The 13,860-nt window shown below is 42.2% G+C and overlaps 1 pseudogene; it reads left to right on the top strand.

The window, feature by feature from the left end:
* The first annotated feature begins 2,027 nt into the window (after positions 1-2,027).
* The window catches only part of LOC102022603, a 27,262-nt pseudogene continuing 15,429 nt past the window's right edge, over positions 2,028-13,860 (top strand).

The following is a 13,860-nucleotide window of genomic DNA, read 5'->3' as shown; positions in this document are numbered from 1 at the left end:
CTCCTCCTCCTCCTCCTTCTTCTTCTTCCTCTTCCTTTTCCTCTTCCTCCTCCTCCCCTTCTTCTTCTTCTTCTTCCTCTTCCTTTTCCTCTTCCTCTTCTCTGTCTTTTTGAGAAAGGGTCTCACTATGCAGTTCAGGCTGGCCTTGAGATCACTTTGTATCCCAGGCTGGTGTTGAACTCCTAACAATCCTCCTGCCTCACCCTCCTGAATACTGGGATTACAGGCATGTGCCACCACGTCAGGCTCTTCTTCCTTCTGTTTACTTTCTTTCTGTCTGTCTTTTTTTTAGACAGGGTTTCATTACGCATTTCAGGCTGGCCTTGAATTCACTTTGTAGCCCAGGCTGGCCTTGAACTTGCAGTGATCCTCCTATATCAGGCTCCAGAGTGCTGAGATTACCAGTGTGTGCCACCAGGCCTGGCTGCACGTATTGGTTTCAAGGGTAAAGCTAATAGGCTCTACCACAAACAGGTAGTCTCAGGGCCCTTATCAGGATCTGATGCCAGGCAGACTTCATGTGCTGGGTGTGTTTGCAGCCTTTACCTTCTGAACCAAGGCTCCTGGTGTGGGATCTGAGACTCTTGCCTACCCTTGTCCAGTTCAGTCTGCCCAAAAGGAATACTCATTACCTTATCACCATGACTCACCCTGAGCAGTTTCCTCCCTTATCTGCTATTGACCTTACTTCTCAAGGGAGCCAAGATTTCCAGACTGGAAGATCTGCCCAACTGCACCTATGGCTTCCATTTAAAGTTTTTGGCTTGGATTTATGTTCATTTAGTATCAGTGAAGAGCCACAAGATGGTACAGGGCTTGGGCCCTCTCTTTTCCATCTCATTTAAACTTGGGTCCTCAACAAGACCACCAAGGGCATAGTGCCTTCTACACTATGTCCAGGACTGTGCCTAAGAATATAGGTGTGCACTCATCCTGGGTTTCCAGATAAATGTTCATAAACTCAGGCCTTTCTGCTCCCAGGTTTCCCCCTCCTGACATGGGGGACACCACTACATGGAAGAGCTTCTTCTTCCAGGTGCTGCATGGTAGATACACCCTGTCCTCTGCAGACACATTGCAGCAGCAGGCTTTGTCCTAGCTGTAACAAGCCTTAGATGTCAGTGTATGAAAGCCACAGTGAATTACATGGCCAGGAAGGCCAGCTGGAAGGGTATCCTGTGTAAGCTGGGAGAGGTGCATCTCTTGCATGGAAAGATGTTAACCTACCCTGTCTGTTGTCTGTCAGTGTCTGGTCTCCTGCCCTCAGTGGTACCAGGTGACGTCAGATATGTTGATCCCAGTGGATCTGATGGGGAAGGGAGCCTCAGCTCCCTAGGAAATTTTGAGATATTTAACTTTTTCATACAAACTATGGTCCTGTTCTGCTGCATTCTGCAGGGGAAGAAATTGACAGCAGGAGGGTGGTGCTCAGGAGATGGCATCTCTTAGAGATGACAACACAGGAGAACTGTGGGACTGATTTGACAACTTCCTGCATCCTGTGGCCCAGGGAGGAACAAGCTTCCCCAGGGATGCACAGCAGTGGTTTGAGGTAGAGAATTATTAACAAACACAATGGCCCTCAGCCATTTTCAACAGGTATAGCACTTGGACAAGTGAGTTTTACCTCAACATTTCTGTGGCAACCAACTGTTTCCTCCCTTTCAGCTTCTAACAGACTAGGCTTTTTATGGGTAGTGACAGCTTGGCATGTCTCCTAGCACTCCTCACCATACCCTCCCTGCATGGAAGATGCTTTCTTTATGTCCTTCCATCTCGAGTGTGAGGTCTCTGAGGAAGGGAGACTTTTCAGTCAATTTCTAGTCCTCCCAGTGCCTCACAGACATGGCACCATGAGTGCAAATTCTATTCTCACCAGGTCAGCATGTGAAACACTTTCCTGGGCAGTTCTAAGGCTCAGTGTTCTACTTAAGCCCCAGTGAGCATGAGTGGGTTTCATGGGACGTGCTGGGGCCAGGCCCAGTGTCAGCACAGTTTGGACAAGGGATTATGTGTCAGCTTGGGACATGTGTGAGGACAGTGTTTATGGATCAGTGTCCTTTGGTATTGCTGAGCTGAGGGTGCAAGGAGGTGACAATACCTGTAGTGCAGGAGGGAGCTGCAGCAGTGACTCAGCCATCATGTGCATCTTTACAAACCCAGCCCAGGATCCTGCCAGCCCCATCTGGAACACAAGCACAGGACAGGTGCGGGGCAGCCTCATCCAAGTGAATGGCACCGGTGTGGGAGTCCACACACTCATGCAAATTCCATTTGCCAAGCCACCAGTAGGACCACTGCATTTTGCAGCTCCTGAGAACCCTGAACCCTGGAGTGGTGTGAGGAATGGGACCTCCTACTCTGCCATGTTAGCTCTCTGCGGAGCTGAGGAAACTGCAGGCACTAGGGAGGGTTCAGGTGTTCTGAACTCTGGCTAGTGTGCAGTGATTCTAAATCACACACCCTTTTTTTTCTGCCTTTGTGGATTTCCCCAATGAGTGTATGAGGCTGCAAAGAGAGGAGAAACTTTGAAAGGTCTTGGCTATAGGCCTGGGAGTCTAAGGGTATTAGCTCCATTTCCAGAAGAAAGGAGCAGAGACACGTTTCTTCCCTGATTTGTGCTATTCCTAGTGTTGTGTGCCACTAGGGCATGCAATTCAGGGACAGGCTCAGGTTGGTTCTATAGACTTTTAAGAAACTCTGACTGAAGCATCAGATGCAGCTGATGCCTGAGGAAGGACTCAGTGGTGGTCCCTGGAGTCCCAACTCCACACTCAATATACCTGTTGATGGAGCCAGGTGCCAGTGGTCAAGGTAGAAATTCATGATGTTTCAAATGGACACTCTGGGTGGGATGAGTTTCCCTAACAGTCTAGTCTTGGGATGAAGTGTGTGCCACTACTCTTCCTTGAAAAACAAGCCTCCATTCCCACCTGCAACTGCTGTGTGTGAGCTCCTCCTCTGTTCCAGAACCAGATGGTTATAGAGATCAATGGCGAATGTCAACACCTACAGCCCTGATTTCCATAGAGACACCTAATTGTCATGATTTTCTAGCCTCAGGATGAGTGAGATCCAAGGCTCCATCAAACTTGAGACCTCCCTAGAAATCTAGGTCCTTTTTTTTTTTTTTTTTCCGTTACTGGGAATCAAACTCATGACCCCATGCTTGCCAGGCAGGCACTGTGCCACTGAGCTAAATCCCCAGCCCCCCTGGAAATCTAAACCCCCTCCCAGGTTTGTCTGAGTCTGTGGCCTGTGCCTTGATGAGCAGGGACTTGGGAGCAAGAATATTGTGAAGAGGACATTATGGGGAGCAGGACACTGAGTGTTAGAACCAAGTCTAGACCCAGAGTCTGATTTTGACCACTGCACAACTTCTAGACTAATAGCCATTTTCTCCAGGTGTCTGCAAAGTGCTGATATAGTGAATGCAGAAATTCAGATGCTGCTAGGTCTGACCATGTCTGAGGACTGCTTGTACCTGAACATCTATACACCAGCCAATGCCCATGAGGATTCTAAACTGCCTGTGAGTGTCAAGCTATGGTTAGCTGGGAAATGGGAAAATATTTCTCCTCCAAGCCCAGAAGTGGGCTGGGAAATTGGATCAATAGTACATTTCTTGATTAGAAAGTGCAGGGCTCCAAGGAAAAGTCTGAGCATCATGCACACAACATACACCAACACACACACACACACACACACACACACACACACACACACACACAGATCAGAAGGAGAAATAGATTAGAAAGAACAGGATCATCCCTCATTCTGTTATAGTGTACACCCTGATTAGAAGCCTTCTTATTATGGGGTGGGTACCTGACCCTTGGGTAATGGGATCCTGGCTGCTGCTAGAGATAAGTTTTCTGCCCAGGAGAATTCTTTGGGTGCCCAAGAGCTGTATTTTGAGATCACCAAAGTCTTCAACCATGGTTTATATGTTGTGTTAGTGAGGTTATGTAACTTTTTTGATTAATGTTCAGGTGAGACAGTGAAAGGAAAGCCCTGTACTTTCCACTTGGGAAGGGTATGAGAATAATAGAGCCAGGCTTGCATGAAGTAAATGGTAAAATCTGAGAGCCCTGGTCCAGTGAATTGAAGTTGAGACTATCATCCTTGATCCAGATGATGAGGTCCTACTCAGCTTCTGTCTATGTGGGTAGCTGCACAGAGTCAAAGCAATGGATAATCTATGTGTAGCTCAGGTGAGATACACATAGATGGGTCTTACCCAGCTCATACCATGAGACCCATCTATGGGACCCATCTTGTATCTATCTTGATATTTCCCAGGTGATGGTATGGATCCATGGTGGTGCACTAGTTATGGGCATGGCTTCCATGTATGATGGATCCATTCTGGCAGCTTCTGAGGATGTGGTGGTGGTCACAATCCAGTATCGCCTAGGTGTCCTGGGTTTCTTCAGGTGAGTGTGGCTAGCGTGGGAAATTTGGTTGGAGCATACCTCAGACCAGCCCATAATTCCTGTCCCTGCCACCTCTAGCACTGGAGACCAGCATGCCCCTGGCAATTGAGGCTACCTGGACCAAGTGGCTGCCCTACGCTGGGTACAACAGAATATCGCCCACTTCGGAGGCAACCCTGACCATGTCACCATTTTTGGAGAGTCTGCAGGTGGAGCAAGTGTGTCTTCTCTTGTTGTTTCCCCCATGTCCCGAGGACTCTTCCATGGTGCCATCATGGAAAGTGGGGTGGCTGTGCTTCCAGGCCTCTTCTCCAATTCATCTGAGGCTGTCAGTACAGTGAGTGTCTTCAACCTTCCCAGCCCAGGCTTCCTCCCTCTACATTCACCTCTAGAACCTCTGGTGCTGTGTTTGGTCAGTGGGGACATCAAAGGAAGTTTCAGTATCTTGAGAACTGCTGCCTTCTGCGTATTGCTAAGGGCCCATGGAACAGAATTCACATAGCTATGCCTTGCTCTGGCTGAGTATGGTACAATTTTATACCTGCAGCCATTTACATGGGTATCCTGGGAAATGTGGGGGTCATTTGGACTCAATATGTTCTTTGAGCACAATCCTTTCTCTGCCTAAGAGAATGAGCCAGCCCTCTCCATCCATTTACAGAAAGTGGCCAACCTGTCTGGCTGTGGGCAGGTGGACTCAGAGGCCCTGGTGAGGTGTCTGTGGGGCAAGAGTGAAGAGGAAATGCTGGTCATTAACCAGGTCAGGCTGAATACTCTCAGGTACAGAGGAAGAAGACTGATGGTGGGCGGCAATGACAGTCCCTACTGCTCTAGACTAATTACCTCTTTTCCATGTCTTGGTGTGCTAATGGCTCTGGATGGGGAATTAAGACCTACATATGTGAAGCCTAGTGGAGGTTTTCGTGGATTGGGCATGAGCTCCCTAGGATGACTTACCAAAGAGTGCAAGTAACTCAATGTGCATTAGAAAATGTGTAAGACCCAACCTTGATCACTGAACTTTAATGCCTCATCAGAACTTTGATAGTATTGCTGGTGTAGTGGATGGGGTCTTCCTGCCCAGGCACCCACAGGAACTGCTGGCCTCTGCTGATTTTCGACCTGTCCCCAGCATCATTGGTGTCAACAATGATGAGTATGGCTGGATGCTCCCCACGGTGAGTCCCATGGTAGTTTGGGGTGTGCAACCAGGTTAGATGGGTTCCTAGGACTTCACTGATATAGGTCTGTACTCATCTTCACCTCATACTTCATCTCTCCACCACCCAGATGCGGTGCTCTCTAGGCCTGCAAGACATGGATAGAGCGACCCTACAGGCTGTTCTGCAGAACATGTCAGCTGGGATGGTGAGGCTCCTGGGTTCCTGCTCCAATGGATATGGCACCTCCACTTTCCTGTCCATATAACCACCCCCTAAAAGAACTGCTGAACTTTGAGTATCTGTGTCTGTGGGTGGGGTTACCCCAGAGTTTGACTATTTCTTACATTCCTAGTCCCATTCCAGGCCCCATTATTCCATCATGAACTGCTGCCCACCCCGTCCTGCAGTCTGCCTAATCTGGCTTTCCATGCTTCTCTTGGTCTAGAATTTGCCTGCTAAGTTTGGTGAACTCATGATGGCAGAGTACATGGGAGACAATGACAACCCCCAGACCCTGAAAATCAAGTTTCATGAGATGATCGGGGACATCATTTTTGTGATGCCAGCACTCCAAGTGGCACGTTTTCACCGTGAGTACAGCTATAACTGAGCCATCCCTGCCACATACATGATGTCTCTCTCCAGAAAAAAAAAAAAGGGCATGGCTGGAGATATCTCAATTCCCAGAAAAAGAATGTTGTACCCACACAGAAATCAACACTTAGACCAGTGAATTAGAATACGAAACACAGAAACAAACCCACTCAACTATATTCATCTTGTTCTTGACATGCCAAAAACTTTTTAAATTGATGATCCTAGGAAAACTTCATATCCATATGTAGAAGATTGAAATCAAGTCCCTATCCTTCACCTTGTACAAAAAATCAATTTAAGATATTTCAAAATCAAGGTTTCAGATCTAAAAGTTTGAAACTTATCATCAAACTCTCAGGCCTAGACCATGACTCTCTGAATAAAACTCCAGTACCACGGCAAATAATAGAAAGAATCAACTAATGAAATACATTAAACTGAAAGCTTCTACACACACACACACACACACACACACACACACACACACACACACACACACTCCTCAATTAACAGAGTAAAGAAACAGCCTACACAATGGGAGACAACATTTACAGGTTAATCTTCCAAATGTTGATTAATTCGAGAGGATGAGGAGAACTTAAAAAGCTTAATGTCAAACCAAGGAAAACAAAGACAAAGATAAAACCCACATAGGTTAAATACTGAATGGGGAAATGAACTGAACAGATACTTTTCAAAAGTAGAAGTAGAAATGGTCAACAAGTTTATAAAAGCATTCAACATTTTCAGACATCCATGAAATACAAGTCAAAGCTATGTTGAGATTCCATTTCACTCCAGTAAGAATGGCATATACATTACCAAAAATGATGGGATAAATGTGTTTAAGATGAGGGGAGTATTTTGATTATTTTGAGGGGAATTAATGGCACTGAGTCTTTTTCTGCAATGTTTGCAAAAAATTCAATATTAACTTTGTTTTCTGATCATATTGCTTACTATAGAGTTAGCTATATACTCATGTTTATTGTTGCACATTTCATAACAGCTAAGCTATGGAAATAGCCTAGGTACCCATAAAGAGTTGAATGGATTAAGTAATTATGGCTTATCAATGCAGTAGGCTGTCATTCAGCAGAAACCTAGAGTATATTCATGTCACTTGTATGAAAATATATAGAACTAGACATTATCATGTTAATAAAACAGGAGGAGTCTGAGGACAAAAACATAAAAGTAAAAGAAAGAATGAGCATCAGGGACTTGGGCTAGCCCCCAATCTCCTACAATGAATTACAGTGATGAGTTAAATAAAAGAAACAATATCATGTGATTCTTTGGGGGAGTCAAGGTCAGCACTCTCTAGGAGCTATGACATAGCCTTTTCTGAATTGCCCATATTTCTTGGATTTCTACAGATTCAGGGGATGCAGGAAGTGGAGGACACATTTGAAGCAAAAGCCCTTGAAAATGAACAAGGCCCTGAGAAATTAGAACAAAGGCAGTAAATCTTGCCAATTAAGGGACCTGCTTGATCTCCAAAGTTGGCAGTTTTATTGCCCCTGAATCCTTTTAGATGTCTTCAGAAGCTATGAATATGAGCTTTTCAATACATCCAGAGAGCACTGTGTTCAGCAGCATAACCCTTACACAATCTGGTCCCTGACAAAGAAAAAAGAGAGGGATTTCCAAAAAGTAGAAGGGAGGCTAGGAGAGAAGATTAAGTGAATAAGATGTCAGGGAAGAGAAGTTTGAGGGACATAACTGGGGGGAAATCATGACAGTATGCTTTGTAAACATATGAACATGCCAAAATGAAACCCTCTAGTCTATAACTAAAATGCACTAATGAAAAAAATTCCTCATTGTGAGCATAAGAGACAGGCATCTTCCTCACTGTGTCACAAAAATAGTAATTCACAACCTGTTAAATGTCAGATGTGCCCAGTTAGTGTCTTCTGATACCGAAAAATGAATTTTAAGGACAAAGGAAGTCAAGAGTAGGAAATATTTACTGAAAGTCCTGAGAAACAGGAGAGGTTCTGAAAGTGAGTTGTCACTGAGGTTCTACCTTCAAGGGTATTTTATAAAGCAAAATCACAACATGGGTAGCTATGAGTCAAACTACAATCAACCTATAGGATAGCAAATATAGTCACTTACCTAATATACAGCCCATACAGAGGAAAGGCACATAGCAAGAGTATATGTCCCTCTTTTTTTTCTTTTGCCACTTCTATTATAGAAAGAACAAAGACATTGCTGAAAAGGGATAGGTGTGTTGGTCCAGACTTTTCCTTGAGAATAGTCTCTCTTTTTTATTTTAAAGAGAAAAAAACCTATGAAAATAATGATACAGAATTTCAAAACAAGATAGTAAGAAATTTGGTCCAGATCTTTTGGTCACCCTCCTATGTGTCTGAGGCACTTCCTGGGTGCATTGGACTAGGTGATGCTAATTACACTATAATCTGAAGCTGCTGCTTATCTCAAGGGAAGCTTGCAGGCCTTCTTCCCATCAAATCTTCATCTTGAGACCTGGCTGTCTGCATATTCACCTCCAGCCACAATTTTGTCATCGATGGCTTTTGTCAGATTGAGATAAAGACCATCTATTCCCATTTTCTGTAGGGTTTTTTTTTTTTTTTATCATGAATGGGTGTTGGATTTTGTCAAATGCTTTTTCTGCATCTGTTGAGATGATCATGGGATTTTCACCTTTGGTTCTGTTGATATGGTGTATTACATTTATTGATTTGTGTATGTTGAACCATCCCTGCATCCCCGGGATGAATCCTACTACATCAGGGTGTATGATCTTGATGATTTTCTGCATTCTATTTGCCAGTATCTTGTTGAGGACTTTTGCACCTATGTTCATTCATGAGATCGGCCTGTAGTTTTCTTTTTTGTTGGGTCCTTGTCTGGTTTTTGTGTCAGGGTAATACTTGCTTCTAGGTATAATTTTGACAGCACTGCTTCCCTTTCAATTTCGTGATAGCGTTTCAGCATTAGTGGCATTAGACCTTCTCTAAATTTCTTGTAGAATTGAGCACTGAATCCATCATGATCTGTTCTTTTCATTGTTGGTAAATTTTAAATTGCATTTTCAATCTCTTTGATTGATATTAGGTTATTTAGAATTTTTATATCTTCTTGATTCAGTTTTGGCAATTCATATATATCTAGAAATCTGCTCATTTTTCTGTGTTTTCTATCTTATTAGAGTATATGTTCTTGAAGTAGGCATTGATGATCTTCTGGATTTCAGCAGGATCCATTCTGATTTCACCTTTGCATTCATAATTGCATGAATTTGAGTCTTTTCTTTTGCCTTTTTATAAGTTTGGCTAAGGTTTATTAACTTTATTGAATCTTTCAAAGAACCAACTCTTTGATTCATTGATTATTTGTACCTGTATTGTTTTCTTAGTCTCAATTGCATTAATTTCTGTTCTTATCTTTATAATTTCTTCTCTTTTGAGCTTTGAGTTTGATTTGGTTTTCTTTTTCTAAAAGTTTGAGGTACAACATTAAGTTGTTTATTTGAGATCATTTTTTTTTTCTGATGTGAGAATTCAGCTCTATAAATTTCTCTGTTAGGATTGGATTTCATCCCATAAGTACTAGTATGTTGTATCACATTATCATTTAATTGTAGATACTGTTTAATTTCATCTTTAATTTCCTTGTAACCCATTGCTTGTTCTGGAGGGTGTTAATTTCTATGCACTTATGTAGTTTTTGTGGTTTCTTTTGCCATTGATTTCCATTTTCATTGTTATGGTCAGATAAAATGCATGAGATAATTTCAATTCCTCTGCATTTACTTAAGCATGCTCTATGAGCTAGCGTATCATCTATTTTGGAAAATTTCCCGTGTGCAGCTGAAAAGAATGTGTATTCTGATGTTGTACGGTGGAATACTTTGTAGACATCGACTAGGTCCATTTGTTCACAGGTTTAGTTTAGTTCTGATTTTTTTGTTGATTTTTTTTTTATTTAGTTGATCTATTTGTGACAGTGTGGTATTAAGGTCCCCCCTTAAAATTATGTCAGTGACTATTCGATTTTTTATGTCCTTTAGTATTTGTTTTATGTAGTTGGGTGCACCAGTATTTGGTGCATATATATTTATGATTGTTATCTCTTCTTGGGATTTTCCCTTAACAAGTATGTCATGACTTCATCTCTTTTGATCAGTTTTGGCTTGAATTTCACATTGTCTGCAAATAAAACAGCTACCACTCCTTTTTTCTGTGTCCCTGTCTCATAGAGTATTATTTTCTGTCCTTTGACTTTCATTCTATGAATTTCTTTTTGAGTTAAATGTGTTTCTTGTATGCAGGATATTGCCAGAGCTTGTTTCTTTTTTATTTTAAAGAGAAAAAAGATAAATATAAAAATGAAACCGAGTTTAAAAACAGGTTAATAGGACTGTTACAATAGTTGAGACACTGCATATTGTTTTCTTTATAGTAGTTATACAGAGTAGAAGATATAGGCATGACATCTTGTCTATACAATATTAGCACAAAACTTTCTTTTTAATGAAGTAAGAGCAACTAGCTATATAACTATCTTAACTATCTTGTGTACACATATATTTTTTTTCCTTTTTCCCTTTCTTCCTTTCCTCTTCCCCCATCACAGTTTGTCTTTTCTTTTGAGCAGTTTCTTCTCAATTCAAAATATCTCCTGTACATTTTGGATCTTATCTATTTGTTCATTTTTTCACAGTAGTGAGACAAAACATGTTTAAACATATGGGTCTAATTTATTTCACTTCTGGGTGTGGTCTCAAGTTGGACCCATTTACCTATAAAAGACTCCATTATATGTTTCTTTATGGCTTAGTAGTACTCCATTGTACAAAAAAAAAATCACATCTTTTTTACCCATTCCTCAGGTGATGGGTATTTGGTTGTTTCCAAGATTTAGGCATGACAAATTGTGCTGATATAAAAATGGGTACACATATATCACTGTGGTACGATATTTTTAATTCTTCTGGGAAAATACCCAGAAGGGGAATAGCTGGCTCAAATCCTAGTTTTTTGAGGAATCTCAACACCGATTTCCACAGTGGTTATACCAGTCTGCATTCCCACCAACAGTGGAAAAGTGTTTCTTTTTCTCCACAGCCCCTCCCACATTTGTTATTGGTTGATTTCTTTTCATTTCTTTTTTCTTTTTCTTTTTTTCTTTTTTTTTTTTTTGTCTTTTTTGTGTCTTTTTGAGATAGAGTCTTGCTATGCAATTCAGGCTGGCCTTGAGCTCACTTTGTAGCCCCGGCTGGTCTTAAACTCACAACAATCCTCCTGCCTCAGCCTCCTGAGTGCTGGGATTACAGGTATGCACCACCAGGCCCCACTAATGGTTGATTTCTTGATGATAGCCATTCTTTAGGGATGGGATGGAATCTCAGTGTTATTTTAATTTACATCTTTCAAATGACCAATGATGTTGAACATTCTCTAACCTACTTATTTGCCATTTGTGTTTATTCATCTGAAAAATGCCTATTCATCTCTGATGCCCATTTATGGATTGGATCTTTCAATTTGGGGGAGTCAATTTTTTCAATTCTTTATATGTTTTAGATATAAGTCTTTTATCTGTGGGACCACTGCCTATAATTTTTTCCCACTCTGTGGGTTGTATTTTCACTCTGTTGGTGATTTGTGTTTGGATCTGCTTAATAGACTCTATTTCTTTCCTGTGTTGGGCATTCATGGTTTCCATCATTTTCCTAAACTCTGTTTTAAAAAATCTTTTTCTACTCTAATGTCTTTCATTTTGGTCATCATTTCTTTTTTACCTGAGAGATTATTTTTTCTATAGTTTCACCCATTTGTTTTTTTACTTCTGCTGTCATTTCAGAAACTTCCAGTGAGTGGCTTCAAATTTCCTTTATCTCATTGTGCTCTGGAATTTTCCTGGGTGGGCTGGAGGTCTGGGGTTGCATTTTGCTTTTGCATCTTGTCATTTTCTGTTTTATTTTGTTTTCTGTGTTGATGCTTATTGTAGATAGCTTCATCATTGGTATTGAGGCTTCACTAGAAAACGTCTGTTCCTCAGGAATGTCTTCTAGGTGTAGGTGATTCTTGGTCTTTGTGTCTATCCAAAGAACCTACCTTCCCAATTTATTAAGGATGAGAAGTTGCAATCTATTTGGCTGAGTACCAAGTCCTTTGGTACTGGACTGTGGTGATGGTTATGACCCCAGGCAATTACAGTTTTGTCATGCAAGGCAGAAAAGCTGGTTATAATAGGTATGGCATCCTGGCTAAAGTAGTACATATAGAGAGCCCTTTCCAGTCTTCAATGTGGCCCAGGAAGTTTGTATTTGTAATCCTATTAAAAGTTATTGGAATTCCATGAGTTAATTCCAATGTACCACTTCCAGTGCAACCTATGGTGAGAATAAAGACACTAAGACATATTTGTAGTTATGCGGAGCCAACAGGTCCTAAGTCCAGCCACAATGATGGCCATCAAGAACCAAGGCCTATATCCCAGACCAAACCTGGATATTATTCATTTGTGAAGAAGGGAGTGGCTTGATGATGAGTGACTGTGACAGTAGCAGGAAGTAGATGAGTGCCATGAGCTAGGCTAGGTAGAAGGCCTGAAATCACCTCTGCCAGTGCAGAGAAGGGGATATGCAGAAAGAGTAATCTGCATACCACAATTGAGATAGTATCTAATGTTTTGGGATTGGTGCTTCAGATGCAATGTGTAATCTTTCAAGCCCCAGAAAGTCATAGCCTCTATCCCAAGGCTCGATCCCAGCCGACAGTGTGGAGCATTGGCTCTCGCATCCTCCCTCATCCCAGCTTACTCATGGGAACAACGAGGATCCAGGGAAACATGCCTGCCTTCTTCAGAGACTACCATCAGCACCTTGGCTAGACTGATATGCATTGCTTAAAGTCAACTGAAGGGATAAGGAAAGGATTGTAGCCAGCTCTGTACATATCAATACATGGAAAGATTAGGCTCAACCAAAATGAAGGCAATTGCTCCTCTTTCAAGGAGAGTAACCTAGGTGGTCCTCTACAGTACAATTAGCAATAACAATACTATCAAGCATAGTGTAGCTACTGACACACTGTGATAACTATTAACTTGATATCTTTAACGATAGGAACAAATTCTATAGTGATATAACAAATTCCAACATATAGTGGAAACTTGAATGCAATGATTTCCCCTTGGCAGACTGATTTTATCCTGTGGGGGGTGGATTTAAGAAGGATAGGGGACAAAATAGAGGGATGAATGAGGGAAAATATATATGAATCAGGCTGGAGGGCAAAGGGTGATTACCCAAGTTTCCAAAACTGCAGAACACATAAGAGTAAGAATGAAAGAGAAAGCAAAAGAATATTGAAGCAACCCAGAAAGAAAAGAGGCAATGTTGGAAGGCCTCCAGTGCATGGGGAGCCACGGGCGGAGAGCACTGGTCTTCCGGGGGGCTCACTTCCTGCCTTGTAGGCCCCCAGAGGGAGGGCCCCCAGCACAGGGGGAGCCATGCGGCTGAGAGCGCTGTGGCGCCCCGACCTTCAGGCCGGCTACCGCTGATCAATTGAGAACTATCATGACACAGAGAAACATGACACAATTGGCCCACCATGCACCAGCTGCAGATGCCCACCTAAGGACGTGTGTGAATCATTCAAACATGGAAAAACCCCTGG

This window comes from Chinchilla lanigera, unplaced genomic scaffold (genome assembly GCF_000276665.1).
Source record: "Chinchilla lanigera isolate Chin_1 unplaced genomic scaffold, ChiLan1.0 scaffold00083, whole genome shotgun sequence".
Taxonomy (NCBI): domain Eukaryota; kingdom Metazoa; phylum Chordata; class Mammalia; order Rodentia; family Chinchillidae; genus Chinchilla; species Chinchilla lanigera.
Note: the sequence above shows the minus strand (reverse complement) of the source record. Positions and strands in the feature narration are given on the sequence as shown.